This window comes from Heteronotia binoei, chromosome 4 (assembly GCF_032191835.1).
Source record: "Heteronotia binoei isolate CCM8104 ecotype False Entrance Well chromosome 4, APGP_CSIRO_Hbin_v1, whole genome shotgun sequence".
In the NCBI taxonomy this organism is placed as follows: Eukaryota; Metazoa; Chordata; class Lepidosauria; order Squamata; family Gekkonidae; genus Heteronotia; species Heteronotia binoei.
In genome coordinates, this window is record NC_083226.1 from 162,262,300 (window position 1) to 162,281,348 (window position 19,049).

Genomic DNA, 19,049 nt, shown 5'->3' on the forward strand with positions numbered 1-19,049 from the left:
TGTGGTTCAGTCTATGGTTTGGCTATGAACCACAAATCAATTTAAGTGGCTCTTCTTCTAATGGACGGAAGGCTTCTTATATTGTAGATAGTTGAGCTAAAAGGAAAAGTGAGGATAAATATTTTAATAAATACTCTTAAAAATTAATAAACTGTGCTCAATGGAGTGGTAGGACACATCTCGTTGCCCACGTACAACCTTATCTCAGCTGCAATTCATTACTTTCCCAAGGCTATAATGGACTGTGTATGTTGCAATGATCCTCAGTCTGGTATCTCCTGGTTCCCGCATCTTCGAGAGCCAGTTTGGTGCAGTGGTTAAGTGTGTGGACTCTTATCTGGGAGAACCAGGTTTGATTCCCCACTTCTCCACTTGCAGCTGCTGGAATGGCCTGGGGTCAGCCATAGCTCTCATAGACCTTCTTCCCCCGTGGTGGTTAAGTGTGCGGACTCTTATCTGGGAGAACCGGGTTTGATTCCCCACTCCTCCACTTGCAGCTGCTGGAATGGCCTGGGGTCAGCCATAGCTCTTGCAGAGGTTGTCCTTGAAAGTGCAGCTGCTGTGAGAGCCCTCTCAGCCCCACCCAAAGAAACTGTGCAAGATCTACACTAACACTAACATGTCTAATAAATGTTGAAAGTGCACCACAAATATGTGGTGGACGTGTGAGATGGTGAAAGACTACTGGAAAATGGTACACAAAATGTTACAGAAGATTATGAAAACTCAGATACATTTTAAACCAGAACTGTTTTTATTGAACATATTTCCGGAGGACTATTCTAAAGAAATGAGACACATGTTGGCACATTTTAACACTGCAGCTAGAGACTTAGGGTGGCCAGACCGTCCCGGTCACCCGGGAAAGTCCCAGTTCTGGCCCCCAATTCCCGCCTCCCAGGCTGGCTATACCGGGACCATTAGAAGTCCCGGTTTAGCCAGCGGAGAGCCGGCGGGGAGCCAGCGGGGAGCCGGCGGGCCACGCACACGGGCGGGAAAGGCGGCGAGTGAGGGAGCCAGCGTCCCTGCGCGTGCGCACGGCGGTGTGGCGGGCTCTGCGCATGCACACACATTCCTTCCCCCCTCAAGGTGTCCCTGGCTGGCCTGCAGATATTATGGCCACCCTAGTTTGGCGCAGAGATGGAAATCTCAGGAAACTCCCTCAAAAATGGATTTGGTGGGAAAAATTTTGGATACCGCAGAGCTTGACTTTTTATCTCAATTGATGGCTGGGAAATCTAAAGAAGAAGTGAGAAAAAATTGTTTGAAATTCTGTTTGGTTGGACACGCAAGACTCTAAAGATTCTCTGGTGTGATCTGATTTCTTTTTCTTTTTTCCTGTGTTTATATTATAATAGTTATCTTGAATTTTCAATCTTATTTTGAATAAAATTGACTACTAGAATATAATTAAAGATCTAGATTATATAACTTTAAGGTGTGTAGAACAAAATAATAAAAAGAGATAACATATCTCAAGAAAATAGTGTAGAATTATCCTTTTAATTTTGGAAAGTATTTTATAAAAATAAGACCAGAATGCATTGTGCTTTTATCCCTTTCTTTTCCTGTTCCCTATTTTCTAAACTTTGCTGAAACTAATACAAACCTTTGAAAACTGGAATGGCCTTGGGTCAGCCATAGCTGTAGCAGAGGTTGTCCTTGAAAGGGCAGCTGTTGTGAAAGCCCTCTCAGCCCCACCCACCTCACAGGGTGTCTGTTGTGGGGGGGAGAAGATATAGGAGATTGTAAGCTGCTCTGAGTCTCTGATTCAGAGAGAAGGGTGGGGTATAAATCTGCAATTCTTCTTCTTCTTCTTCTTCTTCTTCTTCTTCTTCTTCTTCTTCTTCTTCTTCTTCTTCTTCTTCTTCTTCTTCTTCTTCTTCTTCTTCTTCTTCTTCTTTCCTCTTCAAAGCATCTCTTCCCTAAGCAGCCAATATTGGCTTTCCTCCACCTCACTGCAAAATAGAGTTGCCAATCCCCAGGTGGGGGCAGGGGATCCCCTGGTTTGGAGGCCCTCCCCCCCCACTTCAGGGTAATCAGAAAGCATGGGAAGGAGAGGGAAATGTCTGCTGGGAACTCTGTTATTCCCTATGGAGACTTATTCCCCGTAGAAAATAATGGATAATTGATCCATGGGTATATAGGGCTCTGGGGTCCTGTTTTTTGAGGGAGATGCACCAAAATTTCAGTACAGAATCCAGTGCCTCTACCCAAAATATCCCCCAAGTTTCAAAAAGATTGGACAAGGGGGTCCAATTCTATGAGCCCCAAAATATGGTGCCCTTATCCTTCATTATTTCCTATGGAAGGAAGGCATTTAAAAGGTGCGTGGTCCTGTTAAATGTGATTGCCAAAATTCCCTTTGGAGTTCAATTATGCTTGTCACACCCTTGTTCCTGGCTCCAGCCCCAATGTCTCCTGGCTCCACCCCCAAAGTTTCCTGGCTCCATCCCCAAAGTCCCCAGATGTTTCTTGAATTGGACTTGGCAAGCCTATTGCAAAAGGAGATGCTTTGGAAAAAGCCCAGAAAAAATTGCCCTTAAGTGGCATCCATTTCAAAACTGTTGAGCAATCATAACAGGACACTTGGCTTGGAATCTCACAATATTCAGGGATTGGTTCCTTCCCAATTGCAGTCAGCCTGTGGTCAGCCACGTCCTGCATGACAGCCATTTTGTGGTGACACCCACAATACAATACAATCCAAAAGTTCAACAAGGTTGGGAACTCCAGGCATGTTGAGAAGGTGGCTGATTTCATGCCAGTATGAGTCCTTTGTTATCTGTTATAGTCTATGAGACCAGTCCAGTTCTAGGCACCCAGAGTTTAGCAGTCCCAGACAAGGGAATTAAATATTGCAAAGTACATGTTGATGTATATTGAGATGCCTAACCCCGGACAGGCTGCTACACATTTCCCAGATTTCGTGAGCAGTCCCTTCAAACTTTAAAGTTCCAAATCAGTTGAGTGGCTGTGAGTGCTCCTGCCACTCAGCCGTTTTTACAGTTTTCTGGGTGAGGGAACCATTTAAAGAGACTGTGGTCCCTTTAAACAAGGTTTACTGGGACCACAAACCTTGAACCAAACCAGTTCATCAGAGGGCGAACCGGTTCGTGCCCATCTCTAATGCGCTTTTAGCAATAAGGGGAATTTTATTGTTAACGCTACAAGGTTAAGATAATAGAGATGCCAGCCTCCAGGTGGCACTTGGAGAGCCCCCAGAATTAAAGCTCATCTCCAGAGAACAGAGATCAGCTCCCCTGGAGAAAACAGGTGCTTTGGAGGGTGGACTGTTTGGCACTGGGCCCCACTGAGATTCATGTCCTCCCCAGACTCCACCCTCAAATCTCCAGGAGTTTCTCAGCCTGCAGCTGGCAACCCTACCCCCTAACCCTCCAGACACGGTCAGGGAGGACCTAGCAACTCTATAAGATAATGGGGGGGTGGGGAGAAATTGGTTGCAGATTCCTGAAACCTTGAACCCATTACACAGCATACTGAATATATCACACATTGAAACATTAGGACAATACAATACAATACAACAACCTTTATATTGTATTGTATTGTATTGTATTGTATTGTATTGTATTGTATTTGTATTGTATTGTCAGGCCTCAGATTCAGCAGGAGCTCACAGGAGCACAGCTCCTGAACCTTTCTGAGGGTTCCTCCTCCTCCTCCACACCTAATTTGGGGCCAGTTTGGTGTACTGGTTAAGTGCGTGGACTCTTATCTGGGAGAACCGAGTTTGATTCTCCACTTCTCCACTTGCACCTGCTGGAATGGCCTTGGGTCAGCCGTAGCTCTGGCAGAGGTTGTCCTTGAAAGGGCAGCTGCTGTGAGAATCCTCTCAGCCCTACCCACTTCACAGGGTGTCTGTTGTGGGGGAGGAAGATAAAGGTGATTGTAAGCCACTCTGAGTCTTTGAAATTTGGAGTGCAGGGTGGGATATAAATCCAATATCATCATCATCATCATCATCATCATCTTGTCCATTGAATAGTAGGTGCAGCTGCATAACAATTCCTGGATTAGGAGAGTGGGCAGCCAGCCAGCCATCAGGGGCTTTGCCACACCCCCAGCAGTCGTCATTAAACCCTGGTGAAGCCCACACCACCCTTTCTCCATTTCTTATGTGATTTTGGATGGCAGGTGGCTTGCTGGTCTTTTGACTGGGGAGGGCAGCCTAGGAGAGCCCCACATGAGCAAGGACTGCTTGGGCTGGTTGGATCTCTAGCCAGCCCAAGCAGGCCTTGCTCCCCTGGGGCTCTCCTTTCTTGCATCGGGTTGCTTTTGGCTGTGGGGGGCATATGCTAATGAGCTCCACCACCTATTTTTCCCTGTGTATTGTCATAACGTTTTAATACTGGAATTCATTCGTAAAGCTCTAGAGTGTCCCCCCCTCCACCTCCCTCAATGGTGCATATTTTGTATGAAAGCTCAGATACCAAACAGAGCTCAGGGCAGCATGATGGTGGGGCTGGTCCTTGTTGACTCATTCAGAAATTAATGAAGGGTAAGGGCCCATCGTCCTGATGGCAAACAATCCCGCAAGTTGCCTTCGGCCAAGCTTCAGCCCTCGAATGCAAGCGCCAGCGAGCTGCTACCTTGAGAAAGCGAGGCAGTTAAGTATGTACAAAGTACAGTAAAGTGGCACGATATCTAATTAATCAGTCCAAAGAAGCATTAAATCAGCTGGCAAACCATCCATTTAAACAGCATTGTCCATCCCCAGAGATCAGCTGGCTTTGCAAATGTTAATTTATGCTTGCATCACTCACAGCAATAGGTGTTATTATTCCCCCATTGCAGATAAGGAAGTGGAAGCGCAGATAAATTAAGAATTCAGTCCTCGGACCATTTATTCAAGAATTGTTTTGTTGGAGTCGATGGGATTATTGCAGAACAATGCCAAGCTTGAGGACTTTTCTAAGGACAAGAGAATGCTTACGGTTCTGATTGAGCAACAGAAAGAAAGAAAAAGACAACTCCTGGCCCTGATCCATCCTGGGAGATCTTCAGACACCGCGGATGCAAACATATATTTGGCTGTATATTATTATTACAAGCCCCATGGCGCAGAGTGGTAAAGCTGCAGTACTGGAGTCCAAGCTCTCTGTTCACGACCTGAGTTCGATCCCAGTGGAAGCCAGGTTCAGGTAGCCGGCTCGAGGTTGACTCAGCCTTCCATCCTTCCGAGGTCGGTGAAATGAAGAAGTGTAAATGACTGGGGAAGACAATGGCAAACCACCCCATAAAAAGTCTGCTGTAAAAACGTGACGTGACATCATCCTAGAGTTGGAAATGACTGGTCCTTGCACAAGGGACTACCTTTATCTTTTTTATTATTACAGTTCTTGTTGAGCCCCTTGATTTTGCTGAACCCTGTAGCTCATCTTCTCTCAGGCTGGCATCCTAGCTGTGAGTTTGGTCTACTGGGGACTGCGATTAGTACTACTGTTTATAGTTTTGCTATGGGTTGGCTCCCATTGTATAATTGTGCATCATTTAATACAGGGGTGTCAAACATGCAGCCTGGGGGCTGAAGCAGGCCCCGAGCAACTGGCTGTCATTTGCTTCCCTCTCTCTCTCTCTCTTGCTTCCTTCTGCATCACAGCTTGCTTTGCCATGCTTGTGTAATCGCACAGAAGCTATAGAGCAAAGCCTGTATTTTTTCCATTGGCTAAGGCTCCTCCCTTGGGAGGAAGGGGGGGGGGAGGAATAGTTTGCTTTGCCAGGCTTTCTCAACCACACAGCAGAGCTACCGAGCCAAGCCTCTCTTCCTTCTATTGGCTGAGGCTCCTCCGCCTCCTGGTCCCCTGGGGAAGGAAGGAAAGAATCAGAGCTTCCTTTGCCCAGTTCCCTGGATTACATGAGAGAGACACCGCTAAGCACCGTTAAGACCAATGCATGCTAATGTTTTAAGCATGTTTTATTTTAACCTTTTAAAAAACCTTTGTGATCGTCTGCATCCTTTCTAAAGTTTATATCTCTGCTACCTGGCATTACATTTTATGAGACACGTAGCCCAGCCCAACAAGGTCTCATTTATGTCAGATCCGGCCCTCACAACAAATGAGTTTGACACCCCTAATGTAATATGTCATGTTAACACTCTAATTTCAGTTCATTTTTTTTTTTTAGATTTCCGGTTGGTTCTACAACCCAAATCCTGTTTCATTGTTTATTGAATGTTGTTGCTTGTGTTGACTGAGTAGGTGTAATTTTCCTTGAGTCCAGTGAGAAAGGTGAACTACAAACAACCTGAATAAAATGTTTTTAAAAGTAAAGGTTCTGGTAAATTTCTGACATTCGTGTGTTCTCCTTGCTGTCATATTGCTTTATAATTGGCAGTTTTAATTTGGTTTTTAATAGTTTGAGTGTGTATCAGCCTTTTAAATATTTGGGGAGGGACAGTGGCTCAGTGGTAGAGCATCTGCTTGGTAAGCAGAGGGTCCCAGGTTCAATCCCTGGCATCTCCAAAAAAGGGTCCAGTCAAATAGGTGTGAAAAACCTCAGCTTGAGACCCTGGAGAGCCGCTGCCAGTCTGAGTAGACAATACTGACTTTATTAGGGTTTGTTGAATCTTTCGGGCTCAAGTGCCGTGTTCTACTGGAGAAAGTTTTCCTTCCAGACGTTTCATTCTCAGCTGCGGAGAACATCCTCAGTGGCGTTGCAGCCAGAACAGGCGCTCTGACCTTCTTGGCTGCTGTGCATTGAGTGGGGCCAGGGCTGCTGGAGAGCTGCTATTTCTAGGCTGGAGGGGGTGTGGTGAAAGGGCAATTGGTTTGTGGATGTGCCCATTGTTTGGTGGGGCTTCCTGGAAGGGTAGTGATAAGGAAACTGGCTGTTGAATGTGACCATTGTTCTGTGTTTATTGCTGGGAGGGTTGGAAGGGGTGTGCTGATAAGGAAGATGGTTGTTGACTGTGCTGATTGTTCTGTGGAATGTACTGGTTGTTCTGTGACTTTCTGCAATTTATAGTGACTTTTCAATTTATAGTGACGTTCTGTGACTTTCTGCAATACTGACTTTGATGGACCAAGGGTCTGATTCAGTAGAAGGCAGCTTCATATGTCCATAAGCTACAGACAACCTCAGGAGTTACAAGGAACCTTCTATCTATGGTAGGAGCTGCCAGTCTCCAGGTTGCGCCTGAAGATCTCCTGCTTTTGCAACTGATCTCCAAACGAGCTCCTCAGAGAAAATGGCTGCTTTAGAGCCTAGACTCTATGGCATCACACCTCTACTAAGCTCCTTCCTCTCCCCAAACTCTGCTGTCCCCAGGCTTCACCCTCAAATCTTCAAAATTTTCCTGATCTGGAGCTGGCATCCCTGCCAGTGGTGCTGACCAGATTTCATTGCTGTTGGTGTGTCACTGTTTAGGGAAGTTTTACGCACAGCCCTGTTATTGTCTACTCAGACTGAAAGCAGCTCTCCAGGGTCTCAGGCTGAGGTCTTTCACATCACCTACAACCCTGGTCCTTTTTAGCCAGAGATGCCAGGGACTGAGCCTGGGACCTTCTGCATGCCAAGCAGATGTTCTACCTTTGAGCCAACGCCCCTCTCCACTATGGTTCGTGATTAAATGCGGGCCCTGCGGGACTTTGAACCGTTCTGCAGGGCCTGCAAGACCGTTCTCTTTCGAATGGCTTTCACTGAGTAAATTGCTAAGTAATTTCACCATCTGAATAGCACCAACATATCAATATACTAACATTAACGTATTGTTTTTAGAATTTTAATAGCTTTTAATTACCTGTTGGTTTATATTGTTAGTTATAACTTAATGTATTTTAACTCAATGTATAACTAAAATGAATTTTGTTGTGAGCCGCCCTGAGCCTGCTCCGGCAGGGAGGGCGGGATATAAATAAAATGTGTTGTTGTTGTTGTTGTTGTTAAAGCCTACCTGACTAAAACCAGGAAGTTTAGGGTTCAAATCTTAGCTGTGAAGTTTTACTGGATGTTCTTTGGCCTTTCACTGTCTTTCAGTGTAATGTGCCTCCTCAACCTACCTCGTTGCAAGGAGAGCCAGTTTGGTGTAGTGGTTAAGTGTGCGGACTCTTATCTGGGAGAACCAGGTTTGATTCCCCACTCCTCCACTTGCACCTGCTAGCATGGCCTTGGGTCAGCCATAGCTCTGGCAGAGGTTGTCCTTGAAAGGGCAGCTGCTGTGAGAGCCCTCTCCAGCCCCACCCACCTCACAGGGTGTCTGTTGTGGGGGAGGAAGGTAAAGGAGATTGTGAGCCGCTCTGAGACTCTTCGGAGTGGAGGGCGGGATATAAATCCAATTTCTTCTTCTTCTTCTTAAAATGGAAGATCAAAGAGCCTTACGTATTATCCTCAGCTCCTCAGAAGAAGAGTAGAATTTTTTTTAAATGTGATAGATTGAAGAATGAGAAAAGGGGAAAGGAGAGTGTTTGGTTTACTGAAACTTTGTTCGGAAGTGAACACCTGTCAGCCCACGTGGGCATCCTCCCCATTTTCATATGGGAACCTACTTCTAAGGGGAGTTCACACTTTCGTTACCAGCCTGGCTATGGATTGGAGTGCTTTGGCTCTGTTTTTAATTTGTATTCCTCATTCTCTTTGCATGTGCTTAGCCCTTCGTGAAGGAATGCATTAAAGGTTCTACGAAATCCCATGCAGTGATATTTATTTGAAAGAAAAAGTCACCTGTTTCTCATTACTGCATTCCCTTGCTTTGTGCACTGAGGGTTGTTCGCAAATTTAACACTATGCTTTGGGAGCCTACATTTTCCACTCAGCTCAAATATATCACAAACACACACCCTTCACAAAAGTCTAAGATCTCTCTATAGTAACTACAAAAATATGTTCACATTCTCAGGCATCGGTAGCTCTCTGTTGGGAAGTTTTGGACTGCTGATTTGCTTGGTTCGTTGGGGAGGGGAAATCACAAGATAACTTACTGAACCATTCCAGCAACCATAAGGAGATGTCCTTCAGGGAAATGCTCACCAAAATAATTTTCTTTAGGCAGTTTTCTACAAAGAGCATTCAGTTCAGTACTGAGGGAGGACCCTTTCCCTGTAATATCCCTAAAACTTCATTTCTAGTGACCCTTTAGAACAGGGTGTCCAACTCATTTATTATGAGGGCCGGATCTGATATACATGAGACCTTGTTGGGCCAAGCCATGTCGGGCCAGGCCATGTGTACACCTATTTAAGATTAGGTAACGGAGATATAAACTTTATAAAGGACACTTACAAACACAATTTAAAAAAAAACAACCTTAAAATATGCTTAAAACAATAGCCCTTGTTGGTATTAAAGGTGCTTTCTTTGTATCTCTCCTGTGCGATCCAGGGAACTGGGCAAAGGAAGCTCTGGCTCCTTCCTTCCTTCCTTCCTTCCTTCCTTCCTTCCTTCCTTCCTTCCTTCCTTCCTTCCTTCCTTCCTTCCTTCCCCAGGGGACAAGGAGAGGTAAAGAAGAGAGGGTTGGCTCCGTAGCTCTGCTGTGTGATTGAGAGAGCCTGGAAAGACAAGCTCTGCCTTCCCCCTTCCTCCCCAAGGAAGGCGCCTCAGTCGATGGAGAAAATAGAGGTTTTGCTCCGTAGTTCCTGTGCAGTTGAGCAAGCCCTGCAAAGCAAGCTGTGATGCAGAAGAGGCAAGAGAGGGAGACAGCCAGTTGCTCAAGGGTCCGATAGGAGCCCTCCAGGGGCCTGATTCGGCCCCCAGGCCACATGTTTGACACCCCTGCTTTAGAACATTAGAGCATAAGAGAAGCCATGCTGAATCAGGCCAATGGCCCATCCAGTCAAATACTCTGTCACACAGTGGCCAAAAAACCCAGGTGCCATCAGGAGGTCCACCAGTTAGCCAGGACACTAGAAACCCTCCCACTGTTCCCCCCCCCCCAAACACCAAGAATACAGAGCATCACTGCCCCAGACAGAGAGTTCCAACAATAGGCTGTGGCTAATAGCCATTGGTGGACCTCTGCTCCACATGTTTATCCAATCCCCTCTTGAAGCTGGCTATGCTTGTAGCAGCCACCACCTCCTGTGGCAGTGAATTCCACATGTTAATCGCCCTTTGGGTGAAGTACTTCCTTTTATCCGTTCTAACTCACCTGCTCAGCAATTTCATTGAGTGTCCATAAGTTCTTGTATTGTGAGAAAGGGAGAAAAGTACTTCTTTCTCTACCTTCTCTATCCCATGCATAATCTTGTAAATCTCTATCATGTCACCCCTCAGTCGATGTTTCTCTAAGCTAAAGAGCCCCAAGTGCTTTAACCTTTCTTCATAAGTAAAGTGTTCCAACCCTTTAATCATTCTAGTTGCCCTTTTCTGCACTTTTTCCAATGCTATAATATCTTTTTTGAGGTGCAGTGACCAGAATTGTACACAGTATTCCAAATGAGACCGCACCGTCGATTTATACAAGGGCATTTTGATACTGGCTGATTTGTTTTCAATTCCCTTCCTAATAATTTCCAGCATAGTGCTGGCCTTTTTTATTACAGTTGCACACTGTTTTCAGTGAGTTATCTACCACAACCCCAAGATCTCTCTCTCAGTCTCCTCCATCAACTTGTATTTATAGTTAGGATTTTTGGCCCCAATGTGCATTACTTTGCACTTGGTCACGTTGAATCTCATTTGCCATATTGTCACCCACTCACCCAGCCTCCACAAATCCCTTTGGAGTGCCTCACAATCCTCTCTGGTTCTCAACACCCTGAACAATTTAGTATCATCCACAAACTTAGCCACTTCATTGCTTACTCCCAACTCCAAATCGTTAATGATTTGCTTCACCTCACACATTTTAGTATTAGCTCAGGAAGGATGGCCCCAGAGCAAACTAATGTATGCAGTAGTTTACAACTTTCATGCCAGTAGCTCATCCAGTAGAATTTTTGCTCAAGACTCCACAGCTTAGAGGGAGCATTGTTGGCAACCCTAAGAGGGAAGAACCTTTCTGCAGGACACATAGACCATGATGGCAGGTGAGAAGGTCTCAGCAGGGTCTCATCAGCTGACAGCATAGGACTCAAGATCACCTAAATGACCGGCCAACTTCCTTTCCTGGCACCTGGAGCTTGCTTGCAGGTCTTCCTCTCCAGCAGAAAAGGAGTCGGGGTTGAAACAAGGATTTGGGGGTTGAAACAACAGGGATAAGAATTCTGGAATCTTACCAAACTATAATAACACCACTGTTTCTCATAACAACCATAGAGATGACAATGGAGAGCCAGTTTGGTGTAGTGGCTAAGTGCGCGGACTCTTATCTGGGAGAACCAGGTTTGATTCCCCACTCTTTCACTTGCAGCTGCTGGAATGGCCTTGGGTCAGCCATAGCTCTGGCAGAGGTTGTCCTTGAAAGGGCAGCTACTGTGAGAGTCCTCTCAGTCCCACCCACCTCATAGGGTGTCTGTTGTGGGGGAGGAAGGTAAAGGAGATTATGAGTCGCTCTGAGACTCTTCGGAGTGGAGGGCGGGATATAAATCCAATGTCTTCTTCTTCTTCAATAGGTATCTACCGATAGGCATCCACCAAATAAAGGAGGAAGAAGATAAAGGAGATTGTAAACTGCTCTGATACTCTGATTCAGAAGGACGGGGTATAAATCTGCAGTCGTTATCTTCTTCGTCTTCAAGACATGATGATCTTTGTTTATTGATGCTATTTATACCTCTCTTTTCTCCCAAACTGAGAGCTCTCTCAGCACCACCCACCTCACAGGGTGTCCTTTGTGGGAGCAGAAGATATAGGAGACTGTAGGCCGCTCTGAGTCTCTGATTCAGAGAGATGGGTGGGGAATAAATCTGCAGTCTTCTTCTTCTAGACTTGCCCCAACTCAAACAAAACACACAACATTTTGTTCATGCTTTTGTTGTGAACATTTGCAATTTGGCTCTAGCGGTACCCGTTAGGAGATAACAATGGTTACCTCTAGCAAAGGTAATGAGCGCCTTTGCTAAAACTGGTCTGTCCTCAGGAGTGAGTTAACTCCAATACATTTTAAAGCAGTTTATCTTCACACCTCTACTGAGCTCTATTGCAGTACGGACCTTTATGACATCAAGGGTTGCCCACTGGGAAGGGAAGTTATTGTGGGCTACCAGAAGGTTTGATCTTCCTTTTGCAGCTAAAGCAGGATGTAGCCGTTCAATTACTGTCTGAGGAGAGCAGAGGAGATTAGGTCTACCTGCTGTTGTGTTTACTTCACTGGCTGCCAGTGTGGGGCACGGACTGTGTTTAAGATTTGGTTTTAACTTTCAAGGCCCTTTATGAACTGGGTTCCAGGGGAATATATGTATATATATATATATTCTCCTTCTAACCCCCTGAAGGCAGAAGGGATGAAGCGATGGGAGCTAGAAGCCGTAGGAAGAAAGGGGGATTATTTGATGTATCTTTGCCTCGTGCCGCTTCAGAACCATAGAAAAGTTTTTTTCCCTCTTGGCCTCCAGAGACCAATGCCACTTTTTAAAGTAGTGTTAAAAGTAAGGACTTCAAATGCAGGAAATACAGGTTTCTACATTAGATTTATGTAGCAATATATCCGTTGTGGGGTTTGCGTGTTATTACTCTGAATAGATCTGTAGAGTGACTTGGAGCCAAATTAAATGACAAAGTCAGGCTCCGTAATTGAGCTTTCCAGATTCATAGCAGTAAAAATGCCTAGAGGCTAGGGTAAGGATTGGGACCATGGTGCTGGGGGGGATTTAGTTCTTTCCCCCATACCATTCCTCTGTAGCATTGCCAATCCCCATGTGGATAAATAAAAAAGCACTAAGAGACACCAGAAATTTTAAATGACAGAACAGTGTAAAGTGAAGGTCAGTGGTGTTCTGACCAAACTTGCAATGTACAAAAACATGCTTCGAAAGGATATTCCCACAAAACAGCTCAAAAGCAGTTAAACAAAACTTTCCAATCACAAAGGAATATCCATATTCCAGTATTTAGGGTTGCCTTGTCCCTCTGCTGCTGTGACAGGGGGATTCCTCTCTCGTGCACTTTGCACACATGCCATAATGATGTCACCCAGAAGTGACATCATCACACCAGGCACATCACACCAGGGATGCTCTACGATCCACGGTAAAACTCTATGATACCATAGAGTTTTTAACCACAGGGTATGAGGTTTCGTGAGTCACTGCTCACGATATCTTCAGGTATTTGAAGAGGTAAATGGTGACTCATAAAAGTTCATACCCTGCCAAAAATTGTGTTAGACTGTAGGATGCTATTGGACTCCTCCTCTTTTCTATTCCTACAGACAGACTACAGTTACCCATCGTCCTCTTTATTGTGTTTGTTTTTATATTAATTTAGGATTTTAAACTGTTCTTGTTCTCTATTTCTTACCATTGTATATTTTTTTGCAGTTTAGTGTATAGTTGTATAGCTCACCCCTAACTGAGAGAAACAACTGGAACTCCAGCAGTCCGCTTAAGTCTTTGCAGAAGCAGCAGAAGCCAAACAGGAGGGAAGGCCTTATAGCCCTATATTTCCTGTTAAAATCAGAGCTGAAGCAAAATGGATTGGGAGTGGAAATCTTGATGCTTTGTGCCTTTTCCAATTCAGATTTTGATTTTTTAAATTGGATGGTGAAAATGCCAAATTGAAATTGATAACAAAAGTCTATATGGGGATTTTAGATCTGTTCTGGGGGTATTTCACCATTGCCGCCCTGAGCCTGCCTTGGCAGGGAGGGCGGGATATAAATAAAAGCTTATTATTATTATTATTATTATTATTATTATTATTATTATTATTATTATTATTATTATTATTATTATTATTATTATTATTATTATTATTATTGCAAATGAATGAATGCTTGCGCATATTTTGCTAAATGCTTTTTCTGGTCAGCTGTTAGATAAGAACTGTGATTGCATGCCTGTGCTTCAGCATTGTCATCTACACCCAGGGCTTGAGTGTGCTGCATATAAGGTTGCCAACCTCCAGGTGGGGCCTGGAGATACAGAATTACAGCTGATCTCCAGACTATAAAGGTCAGTCCCCAGGAGGAAATGACTGCTTTGAAAGAGAGGGCTCTGTGGCACTACAACCTGCTGATGCCCCTCCCCCCCCCAAACCTGCCATCCCCGGGCTCCATCCCCCAAATATCCAGGAATTTCTCAATCCAGGGTTGGCAACCTAATTAGCTGAGACAATGTTACTTGTCTACATCTCCTGAAAAGTATTTTTCTACAGCCCCCAATTTGATGCTTTACACCAGAAATTCCTAGATGCTTCCATCCACGCAGCGGATATTTCGCATCAATTGAGAATTCAGGAAACAGACTCATTTCTGCACTACCTTTATTTCTAGAACTGGGTTGTTTTGTTTTTTGATGCAGTCTTCAGAGAGGACCGGAGGCACCCAGCAGAAGTGACTCAACCACACTCAAAGCCCTGTCCCTGGCAAGCTGTCACCTGAGAACTAATCGGAGCGCTAAATTCTGATCCAAAAACCATATTCGGAGGGGGGGCTGAAGTTTCAACAACCGTTTCCAAGCTGATGATTGCTGAGAAAACCTACCACATCGGTGCAGAGCCAGAGCTAAAACCTGTTTTTGTACTTATTTAATATCATCATAGCTGAGTCTTCGTCAAGTGAGAACTCTGACACATGTATGCTGATAAAAATGTCTTGTTGCCAGGTGGCCTGTCTAGCAGAGCCCCCTGGTTTGATCATCTGTGTCTTGTGCACGGTTCTGCTGCTATACCAGCCACCCTGCTGCCCAACACTCTCCTGCCAGAGTTGGCAGAAATGATTTGGGGGTTGATGGAGAGAGCGCTCCCCCCCACACACACACACACAAAAACTGGCTGTGCTTTTCACATCCTTGTCGAGGCCCTTCCAGTAGGCGTGACTCAGAATTTTCCTGCTGCCAGGGCTTTTTTTGTAGAAAAAGCTCAGCAGGAACTCATTTGCATATTAGGCCACACTCCTGAAAGCACCATTGTTTTGCACAGGGCTTATTTGTTGAAAAAGTCCAACCAGAACTCATTTGCATATTAGGCCACACACCCTGATGCCAAGCCACCCAGAAATGCGTTCCTGTGGATTCCCGCTCAAAAAAAAAAACCCTGCCTGCTGCCATGACAACCACATTATCACAGCCCGACACATTCAGCAGCACACACTCTTTATTTGGTTTTCTGTTCTGGATGGAGACATTGCCATCTGAGAGCGGAGTTGTCAAGGTGAGATCATTACTTTGGTACAAGGCTTTTTTTGTAGAAAAAGCCCAGCTGGGACTCATTTGCATATCACACCACACCCCCTGATGCCAAGCCAGCCAGAACAGCGCTCCTGCTCAAAAAAAGCCCTGCTTTGGTATGCTTGAGGTTTAAATTTAATTCTTCTCTCTGAAAGGGCTTGGGATAAGGTTGCTGGCTCCAGGTTAGGAAACACCTGGAGATATGGGGGGTGGAGCCTGAGGTGGGTGGGGTTTGGGGAGGGAGGTACTTCAGCAGGGTACAGTGCCATGGACTCCTCCAGGTTGGGAAATACTTGGAGATTTAGGGGTTGGAGCCTGATGTGGGCAAGGTTGGAGCAGGAGGGACTTCAATTCCATAGAGCCCATATTCCATTTTCTCCAGGTGAACTGGTCTCTATCTTTTTGGATATCATCTGTAATTCCAGGAGATCTCCAGCCACCACCTGGAACCAGTCCAGAAACTTACATTACAATTTCTGCAGGTCCTTGTGCAATAATTTAGAGGTATATAGAATTTCTCAGATCCTAGGGCTGCCAGGACCAACTCAGTTTGGTGTAGTGGTTAAGTGTGCGGACACTTATCTGGGAGAACTGGGTTTGATTCGCCACTCCTCCACTTGCACCTGCTGGAATGGCCTCGGGTCAGCCATAGCTCTGGCAGAGGTTGTCCATGAAAGGACAGCTGCTGTGAGAGTCCCCTCAGCCCCACCCACCTCACAGGGTGTCTGTTGTGGGGGGAGAAGATATAGGATATTGTAAGCCGCTCTGAGTCTCTGCGATTTGGAGTGGAGGGTGGGATATAAATCCAATATCTTCATCTACTTTTTCTTCAAGACTAACAAAGTTTTATTCAAGGTATGAGTTTTCGTGTGCGCACACACTTCTTCAGATATAATGAAATGGAAGAAAACTATAGAAACTTATAGAAAAAGGCTAAACAGCAAATTAGCATATCACATGGAGATCTGGTTGCCAAGTCCAATCTTGGCTGTGGCAGGGGACTCCATTCACACTGTGATGACATCTCAGGCCTCAGTTAGGGTTGCCAAACTCAAAGTGAAGCCCAGAATTACTATGGATTTCCAGGCTACAAAGATCAGTTTCCCTGGATAAAATTGCTGCTTTGTGTCTTTAAATCTCAACTGGTACCATAGTGTTTTAACTTGAATCCTAGAGCATCCCTGGCATGACGTGCTTTGCATGCTGACATCACTTCTGGGTGGCATCATCACACTAGGCACGTCGTGCAATGATGGAGGTCTTTGGGGGCAAGGATTCCCCTGGTGGCCAGCACCATTCCAGTGGCTTGGGGGTCCACAAACTGGGGGATCCCCCACCCCTAGCATGAGCTTGGCCCTGACAGCCCTACTTGGGGAGCCAAAGTTGCTCACATCCTCTCCTCCATTTTACTCTAGGGCTGCCAGGACCAACTCAGAAAATATCTGGGGACTTTGGGGGTGAAGCCAGGAGACTTTTTCCATTCTCTAAAATAAATAAATAAAAATACAGCAGTATAGTTCCCCTGAATACAGTCTTTAGTCCCTCCCTCACTTGCAAAGCAGACAAAATAAACAGTTTGCAAGCACACACATTTGTGATCTCACTGGGACAGTTTACTCACAGGAGTTGCTGAATGTAATCATCTGCTGTATTTCAACCAATTTCTTCAGACTAACAGGAAAACAAAAGGAGAGCAGCTTAGGGGTGGATTTTTCCTCCATTGCATAATTAGGTTCTGATTAATTCAATTTTACTATGCACAACTTCTGAAACAAATGCAAAACAAACAGAGGGACTGTACTGGCTTATCTTCCTTTCTCACATTGTTCATACACCCACTAGGAAGACCCATGTGACTCTGCTTGCTCACTTCGCCCATGCAGTTTTCCTCCTGCTGAGATTTAAAGGCACACACAAAGTACAAAACACAAGCAGTTTGCAAGGTTCTTTTAAGCCGGCCAAGCACATCATGGCTGTTGAGGAGGGGCTTTCCTCCTCTGTCCAGCTGGCTGGTGGTAGGGAGGAGCCTGCAAAACCAGGGGATCCCATCCCAGGACCAGGGGGCTGGCAAGCCTATTTTACAGCAATCGTGGGAAACGGATAAGGTTGAGAGTGTGTGACTGTTCCAAGGTCACCCAACAAGGGGAAGGGAAGGACTTCAGCATGGTATAGTGCAGGGGTGTCAAACTCATTTGTTTTGAAGGACACAAATGATACCTTGTCAGGCTGGGCCATGTGTGTCATAAAATGTAATGGCAGGTAGCAAACACACACATTATTATTATTATTATTATTATTATTATTATTATTATTATTATTATTATTATTATTATTATTATTATTATTATTATTATTATTATTATTATTATTTTTAAAAACCCTTAAAATAAAACATACTTAAAAGATCAGCACTCTTGCAATATTTTATTTGACAGTCTTGCAATATTTTATTTGACAGTCTCTGATATTTTATTTGACACCTCTTGCTCTGAATTACTGAATCAAAAACTGGAGACAATGTCTGTGCTGTAGCAATCCTGAGTATGCTGTTCAAGTGTTGTTCAAACGTGCATTTATAAGTTGCAAACCTACTTTTGATTTGCTCGCACTGGGGGCCTGAACTGCCCCCCCCCGGCCTCCCGTTTGACACCCTTGGTATAGTGAGTGAACCCTCCAAAGCAGCCATTTTTATCCAGGGAAACTGATCTTTGTATCCATTGGCAACCCTAACTGAGGCCTGAGATGTGCAGGCCTTATTCAGAGTAACAGCAGACAGAATCCTCCCAGACCTCGTTTATTTGCTCTACTTTTTAATTTTGGGTTTGGGATTTTTATTTCCTCTTTGAGAGGGGTGGGGGGAGAGGGCTTGTCACAATTGAAATAGCCCGTCTTGGAGGATTACCCTTGATAAGCACTTGCTGAGGATATAAGCTATCAGTTCTGCTGTTTTGATCTCCCAGAATTCAATCTTTTCTGGCTTAAGATAAAACGATGACAAATATCTTGAAAGGGGACAGAAGCTTTCTTGTATTTTTTTTTTTTTTTGAGGATATCAGCATGTCAAAAAATCACGGACGGGCTGTAAAACGACTGTTATTTCAGGAGTGAGGAGTGGTTTGATTCCCCTTTCCTCCCTTCTCCCCCAACCTATGTATTCAACTGCAGCTCAATAATTTTGCACATCTTTATTTGGAATAAAAGATGTTCTGTTGTACTGCTGATGTCGGCCACTCGACAAAATCTGACAGCTAGCCAGGCTTGCTCATCTTGAGGCGTTTGAAACTGTCACTAGGGAAGAATGGCTGCCAGAGGCGCATTTTAACTGGCTGGCACTGAAAGGAAGTCAGGTGCGCTATCTATAAACATCTTTGGCAAAAAAGAGAAAGATGTAGAGAATATCTATTCTTCAAATTTTCAGCACTGTGCAATAAAAAAACACCAATAAGGACTCTTCATAGGCCATGAGAAGAAAAGCTGACTCATTTGGGAAAGCCATGGGACCAGAAGAAGAAAGAAACTTCATCACACAACATATAATAAACCTATGGAACTAGCTGTCATAAATGTACTACTGGCTTACATGGGTTAACCAGGACCAGCTTTAGATTATCTGGCACCCCTAGGCAAGGCTAACTTCTGGCACCCCCCCCCTCCCACACACTCACTGATGACATCACCAAGTCACATGGGGGTGCCCAATGCAGAGCCCCAGAAGGCTGTGCACCCTAGGCAATTGCCTAGTTTGCCTAGTGGCAGGGCCAGCCCTGAGGTTAACACATCCAGGGAGGATTAGATGATCCATGATAGATAGATGGACCATTC